The 13,689-nt window shown below is 53.4% G+C and overlaps 1 pseudogene; it reads left to right on the top strand.

Moving 5' to 3' along the window:
• The window catches only part of LOC136112124 (dynein axonemal heavy chain 9-like), a 69,719-nt pseudogene extending 64,438 nt beyond the window's left edge, over nucleotides 1-5,281 (top strand).
• Nucleotides 5,282-13,689: the final 8,408 nt, after the last annotated feature.

The following is a 13,689-nucleotide window of genomic DNA, read 5'->3' as shown; positions in this document are numbered from 1 at the left end:
ATAGGGGGATGCAGCGAGGTGCGGGGGGATGCAGCAACGTACAGGGGATGCAGCGAGGTGCGGGGGGATGCAGCAACGTACAGGGGATGCAGCGAGGTGCGGTGGGATGCAGCAACGTACAGGGGATGCAGCGAGGTGCGGGCGGATGCAGCAACGTACAGGGGATGCAGCGAGGTGCGGGCGGATGCAGCAACGTACAGGGGATGCAGCGAGGTGCGGGGGGATGCAGCAACGTACAGGGGATGCAGCGAGGTGCGGGGGGATGCAGCAACGTACAGGGGATGCAGCGAGGTGCGGGCGGATGCAGCAACGTACAGGGGATGCAGCGAGGTGCGGGCGGATGCAGCAACGTACAGGGGATGCAGCGAGGTGCGGGCGGATGCAGCAACGTACAGGGATATAAGCCACTGCTTATATCCACCCCTAATCCCAACTGCAAATTCCCTCCCCAGTTCCCCGTTGGTTGGGTACGGCAGGGTTTACAGACTACCTGACACTTCCTAGCTGCCAAGGCTCAGTTTACCTGTCTCACGACTCCATTCTAATAACCCTTCCCATTATTTCTTTATTTTCATTGAAGGTGTGTTTTCTTGACTGTCTGAATTTTAACCACTGGAATGGTTTTCAATTCCTCCACACCCGCTCTGGGCAGCCTGGGCCAGGCTCTGGCACCTCCCAGCAAACAAGTTTCTGCTCATGTTCACCTGGAGCCTCCTGTGTTTCAGTCTGTACCCGTTGCCCCTCACCCTGGCGTTGGGCACCACTGAACAGAGTCTGGTCCATCCTCTGACAGCCACCCTGAGATATTGATCCCATTGATCAGATCCCTCTCAGCTTCTCTTCTCCAGCTCAACAGCCCCAGCTCTCTCAGTTTCTTGTCACAAGAAAGGTGCTCCAGATCCCTTAGCATCTTTGTAGCCACCGCTGGACTCTCTCCAGTAATTCCTTGTCCTTCTTAAACCAGGGAGCCCAGGACTCCCGGTCCTCCCCCGGCAGCAGCAGCCTGCTGACCCTTGTCATGTCCCACCTGGCGCTATGGTTGGGGGAAGTGTGACTGAGATTTGTCAGTCCCCTGGGTTGGAAAAAAGTACATACAATCCTGAAGGTCCACAAACAAAAGACCTTTATTTTTTGTAGCTTGGTCCAATTGGCAAATGACTCAGTGCCAGAAGGATTTATGTTACTTAAGCTCAATCGATAAACAGTTTAGCAGCGAAAAGATTCGCATGAAAGAGTTTTGTGGCACAAGTGGGGCTCTAAACGTTATGTTACTGTATTACTCACAAAAAGGAAGGCAAAGAAATAGGAATATAGGAAGGAAAGAGAGAGGAAGAAAAGAAGGGGAAAGGAAGGGGGAAGGAAATGGGAAGGGAAGGAAAAGGAAAGGGAAAGGAAAGGTCTCACCACCCTTAGGGCTCCGTGGTGTGTTTGAGGGGTTTGTAGTCTCAGGTCCAGTTCCTATGCAGGAATGCTTGGGTCTGTAGTCAGGGTTCAGCACCCTGTGGTGTGTGGTTCGGTTCCCGTGGTCAGCCCGGTGGGTGGAAGGGTCCCCAGGGTGGCACCCTGCCCGTGCTGGCACAGGTTTTATAGGGTTTATAGCCCTCGGGATCACCTGGGCTTTTGTGCAGGCGTCACTGGGGGTGATTGTGGAAGATGGGGGAGGCCCGAAGGGTCTCTCAGCCTGGGCCTTGACACCGTGTCGGGCCTGTCAGCGCACAGGCTGCGTGTCCTTCAACACAGCACTGCCTGTGTCACCCAGCCTTTGTCTGTGGCTGTCACCTCGGCCTTGACATGTAAATCACCATTCACCTGCTCACGATGGCCCGTCTCCCATGACTGGGTGTTGCAGGGCTGGGTTTGCCACAGTGTTTGAGAGTCACCCTTGTAGTCTCTCACACCCTGTCCCGGGTTGGGATCAAACCAGAGACACTCCTGCTGTTTTCTGCCATTTCCATGCAAGTGAAGAGTATGGCCCAGGGGCTTTGCTCAGTGCTTATTACTGATAGAAATATTAGCTACAGGTTGTTGAAGCTGAAGGATTTCCACCAGGAGCAGGACTCGCGTGTGCCAGGCCGTGTACAGATAGGCCGGCAACCTGGGCCTGGGCCTCATCTTGGCAAGACGCAGAATTTGACCCCCTGAAGACAAGCGGCCTCTGGCAGCCCAGGGACACGTACTGAGAGAGGCAGTGGCCGTGGTCACTGTGCTGCTGCTTGTGTTTTGCCCGAAGGTACGACCGGACCAAGCTGTCGCTGAAGGAGATCACGAACGTGCAGTATGTGTCGTGCGTGAACCCGACGGCGGGGAGCTTCGCCATCAACCCTCGGCTGCAGGTAAAGCCCTGCACAACGGCAGGTGCATCGCTGGGTTTATTTTGGGGTGGATCATTTAAACGTGAGGTTAGAGGACAACCACTGGCAGATCCTGCTGTTGTTTTATCAGTACAAATGGCACGAATCTGTCGAGTGACTGTGATTCCTAATAGTGAAGCACCGAACTGGGTCCCTTATTCCCTTGTTTGTTTTTCCTCGCATTCTGCAGCTCCGTCAGAGGAGGAAGTCAAAAGTTGCCAGCCAGCTTAACACCTACTTTCAGGACAACCTTCTGGTCCATACAGGCAGATTTTGCCTTCATTTAGCTCGTATTTAGCTCTGAAGCATGGTGCATTAACGCCGCCTGCTTTCCAGAATTGTCTGCTGCAGCTGTCAGTAAAAAGAGGTGTGGGGGAGAAACCCAAACGAAGAAAACAGACAAAACTAAAAAAAAACCCAAGCCACACCAAAACACAACAACAACAAAAACCCCAACAAACCCCAAACCAAGCAACCAAACAAAACCAACAAAACAAAGAACACCAAAACCAACCAACCAACCAAATCCCCCCAAAAACCTAACCGAACAAAAAAACCCCAAGCCAAACAAAAAGCAGTTCAAGCGCTGCTGATAACAGAAGATTTGGGAAGAGATCTTAAACATTAGACTTTGATTTTTGGGAGCTGCCAACCGATGGAGGGACTGGGTAGCAGTGAGCAAAATTCATTTCATCATGGAGAAACCTAATGACCAGAGTCAGCTTGGACCCTGGCTCCTCTTCAGCAAGGTGTGGAGTTAAAATGAAGTGTCCCATGGGCAACTTTGCAAGTTCCAAATTAGTAAAGAGGTCCTCTGGGAGATGGCGCCTTCCAGGGGCTGCTCTTAATAGAGACAGTGACTGGGCTTTGTCAGAGGTCGGTGGGACCTTCAGAGCCCTTTGGCTCTTCAATGGACTGCACTTCCAGTGTAGCATTGGTGAGATGCACTTGAAAATCCCTGGTTTAGTGAGCAGAGTGATGTCACTTCCCACCTGAGCTCTGCTGGCAAACTGGGAGAGGGAAATAACCTTGTTCAGGTGGACTGCAAATCAGAGAATCATAGAACAACCCAGGTTGGAAGGGACCTCAAAAGATCATCTGGTCCAGCATTTCATGGGAAAGGGAGCCTAGATGAGATTATCACAGCAAATCCCCAAGGGCATTTTGCTTGAAAGGTGTTTTTCTACCTCTCTGACCTTTCCATGCCTTCCTTTCTCTCCCTCAGCGTCACTTCTGTGTCTTCGCGCTGTCCATCCCTGGGCAGGATGCCTTGTCCAGGATCTATAGCACCATTTTAACGCAGCACCTGACAAGTGGAAATTTCTCGGGGGCTGTGCAAAAATCAGCTCAGCAGCTGATTGCCCTTGCCCTGGGACTGCACCAGAAAGTAGCCGCTACATTCCTTCCAACAGCCATCAAGTTCCACTACATTTTCAACTTGAGAGACTTCTCCAATATCTTCCAAGTAAGTGCAGTTGCTGTCCTGTGGGACTTGAAGCTTGTCCCGATGCTACAAGAGGCTGCGGAGCTGTGTTCCTCTAGCTCTGGTGGGCAGAATGCAGTCTCCTACCTAAAAATGACACAGCACATGTGTGCCCTGAGTAAAGTGGGTGACCTTAGGCCATTCCTTAATTCCTTGTTAGTTTTGGATGGATTCCAGAACCATTGCCCATGGCTTTGAGAAGCTTAGTTACTTTCCAGCCTCTTGTGGTCAGCGGGGAGGGATGAGTAGTTCCAGATGGATGTGCAGGTTTGGGGTGGGTTGAAACGCCCTCTGGCTGTAGAAGGGACCAGCTGAAGGGAGCTTTGGGCTTCCGACTTCAGCACTTAAATGACTGATGGTGAGTGCGATGGAGCTGCGCTCATCTTTGGGAGCCTCAGTTCCACACGTGTAAATGTGGGGATTAATGGCACTGTTCCACCACACAGGCAAATTATTTTATTGTACTGAAGCAGGTGGTGGATAGTTAGTGGGTTACTGGCCCTGAAGTTAGATCCAGCTTAGCTTGTTGGCCTGTACTGGCATGTCCTCTTAGCTTCTTGATGGTCAGATGCTCAGTATGTGCATGAAGGGTGGCATTTAAAAAGGTGATAATTGAATCAAACCCAGCTTTGACTTAATTGCTAAAACTGAATTTCCACCAGAGCCAGTTCTGTACCAAGGGGAAGTTGTTCAGATTTAGAAATATTTTCTTCCAACAACGGAGAGACTTTTTTTTCCCCTGAAATCTCATACTTTGAAGCAGTAGATATTACTGCTCAAAGAGCCTTTCAGAGTTTAAGGCTGATTAGTAAAATTTGAGAAGGTTCTCAGCAGCCGAATCGAGAGGTTTGGAACACCATAAACTCTTGTAGAACCCCGGTTTGTAACTTGTTGCTGTCCTTCTTAACACCTGTTCTCCTAAGTACGTACTGAAAGTTTGGTGCCTTGTGGTCTGGTCCATCACACAAGAACTGAAGTAATGACGTAGTGGGAAAAGCAAAAACAGGGCCTTGAAAAAGTTAATAACTCTTTTGTGCCAAGAAAGAATCAGACCTGTCACTTATGCTCAGCTAAACATCAGCAGCTTTTGATGTTAGATGTGGGTCGTGTTAACTCCTGACTTCTAGTTAATCTGTGCTTTGAAAGGCAGAGAGAGAAAAGCAGCATTTCCATGGGAAGCTTTAATTTTAACTGTAACCTGCTTGAAAGGTGCTCAGGTTGTGGGATATTAGGAAATGTCCTGCCAGGTCTGGATGCTGGGGCAGGAGCAGCGACTGAGCTCAGGTGTTGTTTTGTTTATCACGTGGCTTCAGGAGTGGGGGAGTCTGGCTCCTGGGCTTCATAATGTTTATTTAAATAGTGGTCCAATTTTTCTTGAAATCCTTCCTTACCTTTTGGATTCATTCTTGATTATTCCTTCACATTAAATATTCTTGAGTTTTTGAGATCTCCTGATATCCTGTTTGTCCCTACGGGAACACAATTTTCTTCCTGAAATTGAGTGTGAAAGAAGCTCTGGACTCCGGGAATGCATTTCCATGTGTTACTTTCATTCAATCTTCATAAACTCATAATTTAGCTCACACTCTCTTGTCCAAACCCTTCTTGTGCAGTGCTAGCTTCAAAGTCAGGTCAGGCTGATCAGACAAGTTTTGAATGTTTCCATGACTGGAGTTCCCATAACCTCTCCGACCCTTGTCACACCACTAAACCCACTCCACGGTGAAGCTGATATATTTTTATTTCAGTTGGAATTTCCCTTCCTGCAGTTTGTTACCTCTTGTCCTTTTGCTATACACCTCCAAAAAAAATTGGCTCAGTCTTCTCTATAACTCCCTATTAGGTAGTTGTAGACAGAGTGTCGAGGGTTAGGATTGCGGGGTGACAATCAAACCCTGGCAGATGTATTGTTAACCTCTTCTCCCCCCCACTTCCCCCTTTTGCCCCTCCCTCTCCCCCCTTCCCACTCAGCACAGGCGATCGGGAGGGAAAGAAGGACAGAGAGAAGAGAGTTGGAAAAGTTAAAGATGTTTTACTGATGCTACTGATAAGAACAGAGAAAATAATACAAATATACAAAACCCATCTTGTAAGTCTGAGCAACTGCAGAGCCAGCACCCAAAGTCCTGGATCAGACTCTGCAGCCAACCGGAGCTGGATTCAGTCTCTCACTGGCCTCAGTTCGCAGGGACGACCAGCAAGGTCCTCTCCTGATGTCGGCCATGAGCAGAAGGGAAGGAAAAAGGCAAAAGGGAAGGAAAAGGGACGAGATTCTCGTGATCTCCCGCTTTTATATGAAGTATTCACGTGAACGGAATGTTATTCACCGTTGGTCAGTCTCTCGATCACCAGTTTCTCGTTGCCCCTCTCGCGAGATGTCCATCCGTGCTTGTCAATAAGTTTCCATTCCCTTGCTGGGTTTAACCAAAACATGTGTCTGGTTCTCCAGGAAAATGCAGCTGACATGAAGGCTTTAGCTGACAGGCAAAAATTCGCTAAAAGAGAAACTTGTTTTTAACAAAACCAGGACATTCCACCCCTTATCATATGACATTCACTGAATACTTAAACCTTATCAATACAATCTATCAATACAATCTAATTAATCACTACTACTATATATATATATATATATATATATATATATACATATGTACATATATACACAGGAGTAATTAATCAGTGGACCATCCTTTGAAAAGTTCATTAAGTTCATTTTGTCACCACAGTCTCCCAGGGCAGGGAAAATGGTCCAAGTGCATCTCATGACCCCTGTTGGTGGGTTAAGGACACCAACTTCCAAGAAGGTGTCGGGCGCCACTCGAAGAAGCCAGCGCTGGTTTCATCACCATTGTCTTGATCTGAAAGACACTTATTAAACATTGTTAGTGCGGCAATTCACATCGTACAGTTCAGCATTGCACATTTTCACCTAAAATCAAATCCCCTTGAGGTGCACACCGAACTTCTCCATCCTTAAGCATCACCCACCAGGTGCTGCCAGGTCCCTGGGCAAAAACAATCCCACGAATAGGTTTGCCTGTGCCTGAGGCAGGAGGAACCCAGACTGCCTTTCCTAACATATTTTCCATGTGTACTACAGGGACTTTATCTCCTTCTACAGTCCATAGAATTTCTGATTGGGCAGGCCCGGCTCCATTGGTTGATCCCCTGGTGTTGACCAACCAACTGGCTTTTGCTAAATGTGAATCCCAGTTTTTAAAGGCTCCACCACCCAGTGCCTTTAGTGTAGTTTTTAACAAACCATTGTACCTTTCAGTTTTCCCAGAGGCTGGTGCATGATATGGAATATGATACACCCACTCAATACCATGTTCTTTGGCCCAATTGTCTATAATACTGTTTTTGAAATGAGTACCATAGTCTGATTCAATTCTTTCTGGCGTACCCGGCCTCCAAAGGACTTGCTTCTCAAGGCCCAAGATGGTATTTCGGGCTGTAGCATGAGGTACGGCAGATGTTTCCAACCATCCCGTGGTTGCTTCCACCATTGTAAGTACATAATGCTTACCTTGGCGTGTTTGTGGAAGTGTAATATAATCAATCTGCCAAGCTTCTCCATACTTACACTTTAACCATCACCCCCCACATAAGGACCCCCCATCTAAGGACCCCCCAGTTGTGCCCAGGGCTCATTGTAACATATCAGGACGCCCCATTGTCCCCAGGGCCCATTGTGACGTCCCAGGACCCCCCGTCATCCCCAGGGCCCATTGTGACATCCTGGGGACCTCCCTTTGTCCCCAGGGCCCATTTTGACACCGTGGGTATCCCCCTTGTCCCCAGGGCCCATTGTGACATCCTGGGGACCCCCAGTTGTCCCCAGGACCCATTGTGACAACCTGGGGACCAACCTTTGTCCCTAGGGCCCATTGTGACATTCCAGGACCCCCCATTGTCCCCAGAGCCCATTGTGACATCCTGGGCACCATCCTTGATCCCCAGGGCCCATTGTGACATCCCAGGACCCCACTTTATACTGAAGACCCATTGTGACATCCTGGGGACCCCCATTGTCCCCAGGGCCCATTGTGACATTCAGGGGACAGCCTTTTTCCCAAGGGCCCATTGTGACATCCCAGGACCCCCCTTTTTCCCCAGGGCCCATTGTGGCATCCTGGGGACCCCCTTTATCCCCAGGGCCCATTGTGACATCCTGGGGACTCCCCTTGTCACTGGGGACCCATTGTGGCACCGTGGGGACCCCCCATTGTCCCCAGGGCCCATTGCGACATCTCAGGACCCCCCAGTTGTCCCGAGGGCCCGTTGTGGCATCCGAGGACCCCCCTTTGTCCTCATGGCCCATTGTGACACCATGGGGACCCCCTTTGTCACTGGGGCCCATTGTGACATCCCAGGACCCCCTTTGTCCCCAGCTCCCATTGTGACAGTCAGGGGACCCCACTTTGTCCCCAGGGCCCACTGTGACATCCTAGGACCTCCCTTTGTCCCCAGGGCCCATTGTGACATCCGGTGGACCCCGTTGTCCGCAGGGCCCACCGTGGAACCATGGGGACCCTCCTTGTCACTTGGGCCCATTGTGACACCATGGGGACCACCCCTTTCTCCCCAGAGCCCATTGTGACATCCTGGGGACCCCCATTGTCCCCAGGGCCCATTGTGACATTCAGGGGACAGCCTTTTTCCCAAGGGCCCATTGTGACACCGTCGGAACCCTCGTTGTCCCCAGGGCCCATTGTGATATCCTGGGGACCCTCTTGTCCCCAGGGCCCATAGTGGCACCCTGGGGACCCCCTCTTTCTTCCCAGTGCCCATTGTGACATCCCAGGACCCCCATTGTCCTCAGGGCCCATTGTGACACCATGGGGACACCCCTTTGACTCCAGGGCCCATTGTCACATCCCAGGAGCCCCCTTTGCCCCCAGGGCCCATTGTGACCTCCTGGGGACCCGCCCTTGTACGCAGGGCCCATTGTGAAGTCCCAGGACCCCCTTTGTCCCCAGGGCCCATTGTGACATCCTGGGGACCCTCTTTGTCACTGGGGACCCATTGTATACACCATGGGGACCCCCAGTGTCCCCAGGGCCCATTGTGACATCCTGGGGACCTTCCTTTGTCCCAAGGACCCATTGTGACATCTCAGGACCCCACTTGTCAGTGGGGACCCATTGTGACACCATAGGGACCCCCGTTTGTCCCCAGGGCCCATCGTGACACCATGTGGACCCCCCTTGTCACTGGTAACGCATTGTGACAGCATGGGGACCCCCCCTTGTCCTCAGGGCCCATTGTGACATCCTGGGCACACCTCATTGTCCCCAGGGCCCATTGTGACATCATGGGGACCGCCTCGTCCCTCTGGCCCATTGTGGCACCGTGGGGACCCCCCTTATCACTCGGGACCCATTGTGACACCATGGGGACACCCTCTTTCTCCCCAGGGCCCATTGTGACATCCTGGGGACCCCCTTTGTCCCCAGGGCCCATTGTGGCACCATGGGGCCCCCTTTTGTCACTGTGGCCCAGTGTGACACCCCAGGACCCCAGTTTGTACCCAAGGCCCATTATGACACCGTGGGGACCCCCTTTGTCACTGGGGCCCACTGTGGCACCATGGGGACCTCCTTTGTCCCCAGGGCCCATTGGGGCACCATGGGGACCCCTTTTGTCACTGTGGCCCAATGTGACATCCCAGGACCCCACTTTGTACCCAAGACCCATTGTGACACCGTGGGGACCCCCCTTGTCCCCAGAGCCCATTGTGACATCCTGGGGACGCCCTTTTTGCCCAGGACCCATTGTGGCACCATTGGGACCCCCTTTGTCACTGGGGCCCATTGTGACGTCCCAGGACCCCCTTTGTCCCCAGGGCCCATTGTGACGTTCCCGGACCCCCCATGGTACCCAGAGCCCATTGTGACATCCTGGGGACCCCCATTGTCCCCAGGGCCCATTTTGACATTCAGGGGACAGCCTTTGGCCCAAGGGCCCATTGTGACACCGTCGGGACCCCCGTTGTCCCCAGGGCCCATTGTGAAATCCTGGGGACCCCCATTGTCCCCAGGGCCCATTGTGACATCCTGGGGAACCCTTTGTCCCCAGGGCCCATTGTGACGTCCCAGGACCCCCCATTGTCCCCAGGGTCCATTGTGACATCCTGGGGACCCCTCTTTGTCCCCACGGCCCATTGTGAGATCCTGGGGGCCCCCTTGTCCCCAGGGCCCATTGTGACATCCTGGGGACCCCCTTTGTCCCCAGGGCCCATTGCAACATCTCCCGTTGTGACACCGGGATGGCGGGAGAAGGGGGGTGGCGGGGGCGGCAGCGGCGGCGATTGGGGGGGGGCAGTCGGGGCTGGGCGGACAAGCGGCAGGTGCTGGGCTGCTACAGCGGGACCTGTGGGGCAGCCATAGGGCTGCTATGGGCTTGGTTATGGGTCACAGATGGGAGGGGGCAGCTGGGTGTGGCCCCGCCTACATGGGGTGGGGTCAGTGCCGAGGGGCGGGTACTGAGAGGGCACGCCCACGGGGAGCCCCTCGGGGGGGCGGAGCCTCTGTGTCACGCCCCATGGGAGGTGGTCTGGGGGCGGGCATTCTCTGGGGCACGCCCCCATGGGAGGAGCCTCTTGGGGTAGGGAGAGGGTGCGGTCAACATGGCACGGCCCCAAGGGGGCGTGGCTTAGCTCGGGAAGAGGTGGAGCCGAGAAGGGGCTGCCCGACCCGGCTCTCCAGGCGGCTCTGAGACGGAGCGGAGCGGGCCGGGCGGGGCCGGGCCGGGCACTCCCCGGGGCCTCGCAGAAACAGCGGCGCAGCGAGTCCGCTCCGGGCTCCAACGGTGCGCGCACGTGGCCGCCGAGAGCGCCCCGTGCACCTCGCAGCGCCCACTTCTGCGCATGCGCATTGGGAAGCCCTCGAGACAACCCTGCCCCCGCGGCCCGCCCCTTCTCTTCCCTCTCCGCAATCTGATTGGCCAGCTAAGCACGTCAATTTCCATTCTCTCCGCCTATCATCACCCGTCCCCGTTTGTCCCGCGCTGCGCTCTGATCCGTTGTCTATTTACACTTAAATACATTTAAACTTCCATTTTAACACTCAGGTATCTTTTCAAATTTACAGATTTTGACATATTTACAATTATATATATTTAGACTGGGATATCGATTTACATTTATTAATAAATTAAAGGTATGTATACGGGTGTGAGTGGATATATATAGATGATATTTATTACCTATTTAGACTATGTAACACGTAGTAATTATACATAGCTCTGCCTACTCACACTTTTTTCTATTTTAAGTTCCTATCTAGATATTTTTTTCTTTTTCAAGTCCTTCACTTTTTAATCTACAAATAGATAAGATGTTTGTATTCTTAAAACCATCAACAGAAATTCTTTACATTCTAAAATCCTTTATATAACAGAGTAGAAAAGGGGTTTTATTTTAAAATCATTTTATATCTACATGAATACCATTCTGCAATATATAAATACAAACGACAGACTTCTCTCTGTTTGAAATTCTCACGCTCATATTTACAGGGTTTAATAAGTTTTATCCTCCCCCAGGAATTTTCAGGCATTTTTGGACTGTGACCCCCTCTTTTCAGGGGGACTCCCTTTTGAGCCCCACATTGTGGGGGATTTGAGGGATTTTCTTGCAGTCAGTGAACATTGTATGGAACTGAACTGAACTGAACAGGGCTCTGAGGCCTCTGTGTCCTGCAAGAGAGCAGGAGAGCAGGAGCGGAGCAGCCCCCGTGTCTACGTGACTGTACAGCCTTCTTCAGTGTTGGAACCGAGCTGCTTCGCCTTCTGTTTGTCCACGTGCACACACACCATTCCTCACTGGAAAACAGGCAGAAACCTTCCCACACGCACCCAGGTCTGTGCACCCAGGCCTTGTCTATTCCTGTCGGGTTTGCTGGGCTCTGTCAGGCTCCTCTGGCTCTGTCGTGCTGTGACAGCCTCTGTCAGGCCCTGCCAGACTCCACTGTTCGCTGTCAGGCGCTGTCGGGATTTGTCGGCCCCTGTTGAGTTCTATCAGGCTCTGTCAAGCCCTGTTGGGCTCTGTCGCACTTTGTCAGGCTCTGCCTGGCTTTATCATGTTCCATAAGTGCTCCAAAAACTGGATGCTCTTGCGATGCTTGTATTCACACAATTATCGCATATTCATTACAATTTGGGGGAATTTTTAGCATCAAACGCATCTATAGTAAGAAAAAATGTCATAAACCTAGGGTTAGACTGAGGTTAATAATTTCATGGTCTTTGCTGCCATCTAGCGTCCCTTAAGAGAATGCACAGAACACACATTCGGAGGGTGCCTGCAGGTATGTGCCTGTTCTTGGACGAACCTGTGCGCGAAAGCCTTGGTGCCTATAAACGTTGGTCTGTCCACATGTGAGTGCCTTGATGTCAGCTCCATTTATGCTAAAGCTGGAGCATTATCGTTCAGACGTGTGCGTGTGTGCAGTGTGCCAAACATCCACGCACGTGTTTACCCTCAAGCATGTCAGTGCATTTCACGTACGTCTTTCTGTCAATAGATGGGACTGGGCACGCTTGTGGAAGTGTGCGTGTGTGTGGCCACGTGTTTGCTTACACATCAGTGTGTAGCTGCGTGCGCGTGCACGCGGTGATGGGTGCACATACCTGGGTGCCCCACAGGTCCCGCTGTAGCAGCCCAGCACCTGCCCCATAGTCGCCCCATAAGTGCTCCAGACATGCCTCTTAAGACCCCTACAGCAGCCCCATGAGTGCCCCACAGGTAATTCCACAGCCGCCCCATCCCGCCCCACAGCAGCCGCTGCGGGACCCCCGGAGCCCCCCGGCCCCACAGCCGCCCCATCCCGCCCCACAGCGGCCTCTGCGGGACCCCCGGAGCCCCCCGGCCCCACAGCCGCCCCGCAGCCCCACAGCGCGCGGTCTCGGGCCCCGGTGCCGGCGAAGCCACGTCCTGGCCGCGGCCGGAGGAGCCGCCGCTTGTCCGCCCCCCACGTCCCCCCGATCGCTGCTGCTGTCGCTGCCTGAGGAGCCGCAGGAGCCGCCGCTTCTCCGCCCCCCCACGTCCCCCCGATCGCTGCTGCTGTCGCTGCCTGAGGAGCCGCAGCAGCCGCCGCTTGTCCGCCCCCCACGTCCCCCCGATCGCTGCTGCTGTCGCTGCCTGAGGAGCCGCAGCAGCCGCCGCTTGTCCGCCCCCCACGTCCCCCCGATCGCTGCTGCTGTCGCTGCCTGAGGAGCCGCAGCAGCCGCCGCTTGTCCGCCCCCCACGTCCCCCCGATCGCTGCTGCTGTCGCTGCCTGAGGAGCCGCAGCAGCCGCCGCTTGTCCGCCCAGCCCCGACTGCCCCCCTCCAATCGCCGCCGCTGCCGCCCCCGCCACCCCCCTTCTCCCGCCATCCCGGTGTCACAACGGGGACTTCGAGCGCGGCTGTGGAGGCAGCAGCTGTTCTGATAGCGAAGCCAAACCGGACCGGGAAACAGGACCGGGAACCAGGAACCGTGGCAGGGAAGTTTTCCCTTGGAGAAAACAAACCCCAGGTGTTCTTCAATGTTTATTGAGAAAGCAGAGTCAGGATGTACCAGTAGTCCGATTAGTGACCTTCTAAGACAAAGTGGGGTCCTGGGATGTCACAATGGGCCCCAGTGACAAAGAGGGTCCCCATGGTGCCACAATGGGCCCTGGGGACAAAGGGAGTCACCAGGATGTCACAATGGGCCCTGGGGACAAGGGGGGTCCCACCCTGTAACAATGGGCCCTGGGGACAAAGTGGGGCCCTGGGATGTCACAATGGGCCCTGGGGACAAATGGGGTCCTGGGACGTCACAATGGGTCCTGGGGATAAAGGGGGTCCCCAGGATGTCACAATGGG

Source organism: Patagioenas fasciata, chromosome 26 (genome assembly GCF_037038585.1).
Source record: "Patagioenas fasciata isolate bPatFas1 chromosome 26, bPatFas1.hap1, whole genome shotgun sequence".
In the NCBI taxonomy this organism is placed as follows: domain Eukaryota; kingdom Metazoa; phylum Chordata; class Aves; order Columbiformes; family Columbidae; genus Patagioenas; species Patagioenas fasciata.
Note: the sequence above shows the minus strand (reverse complement) of the source record. Positions and strands in the feature narration are given on the sequence as shown.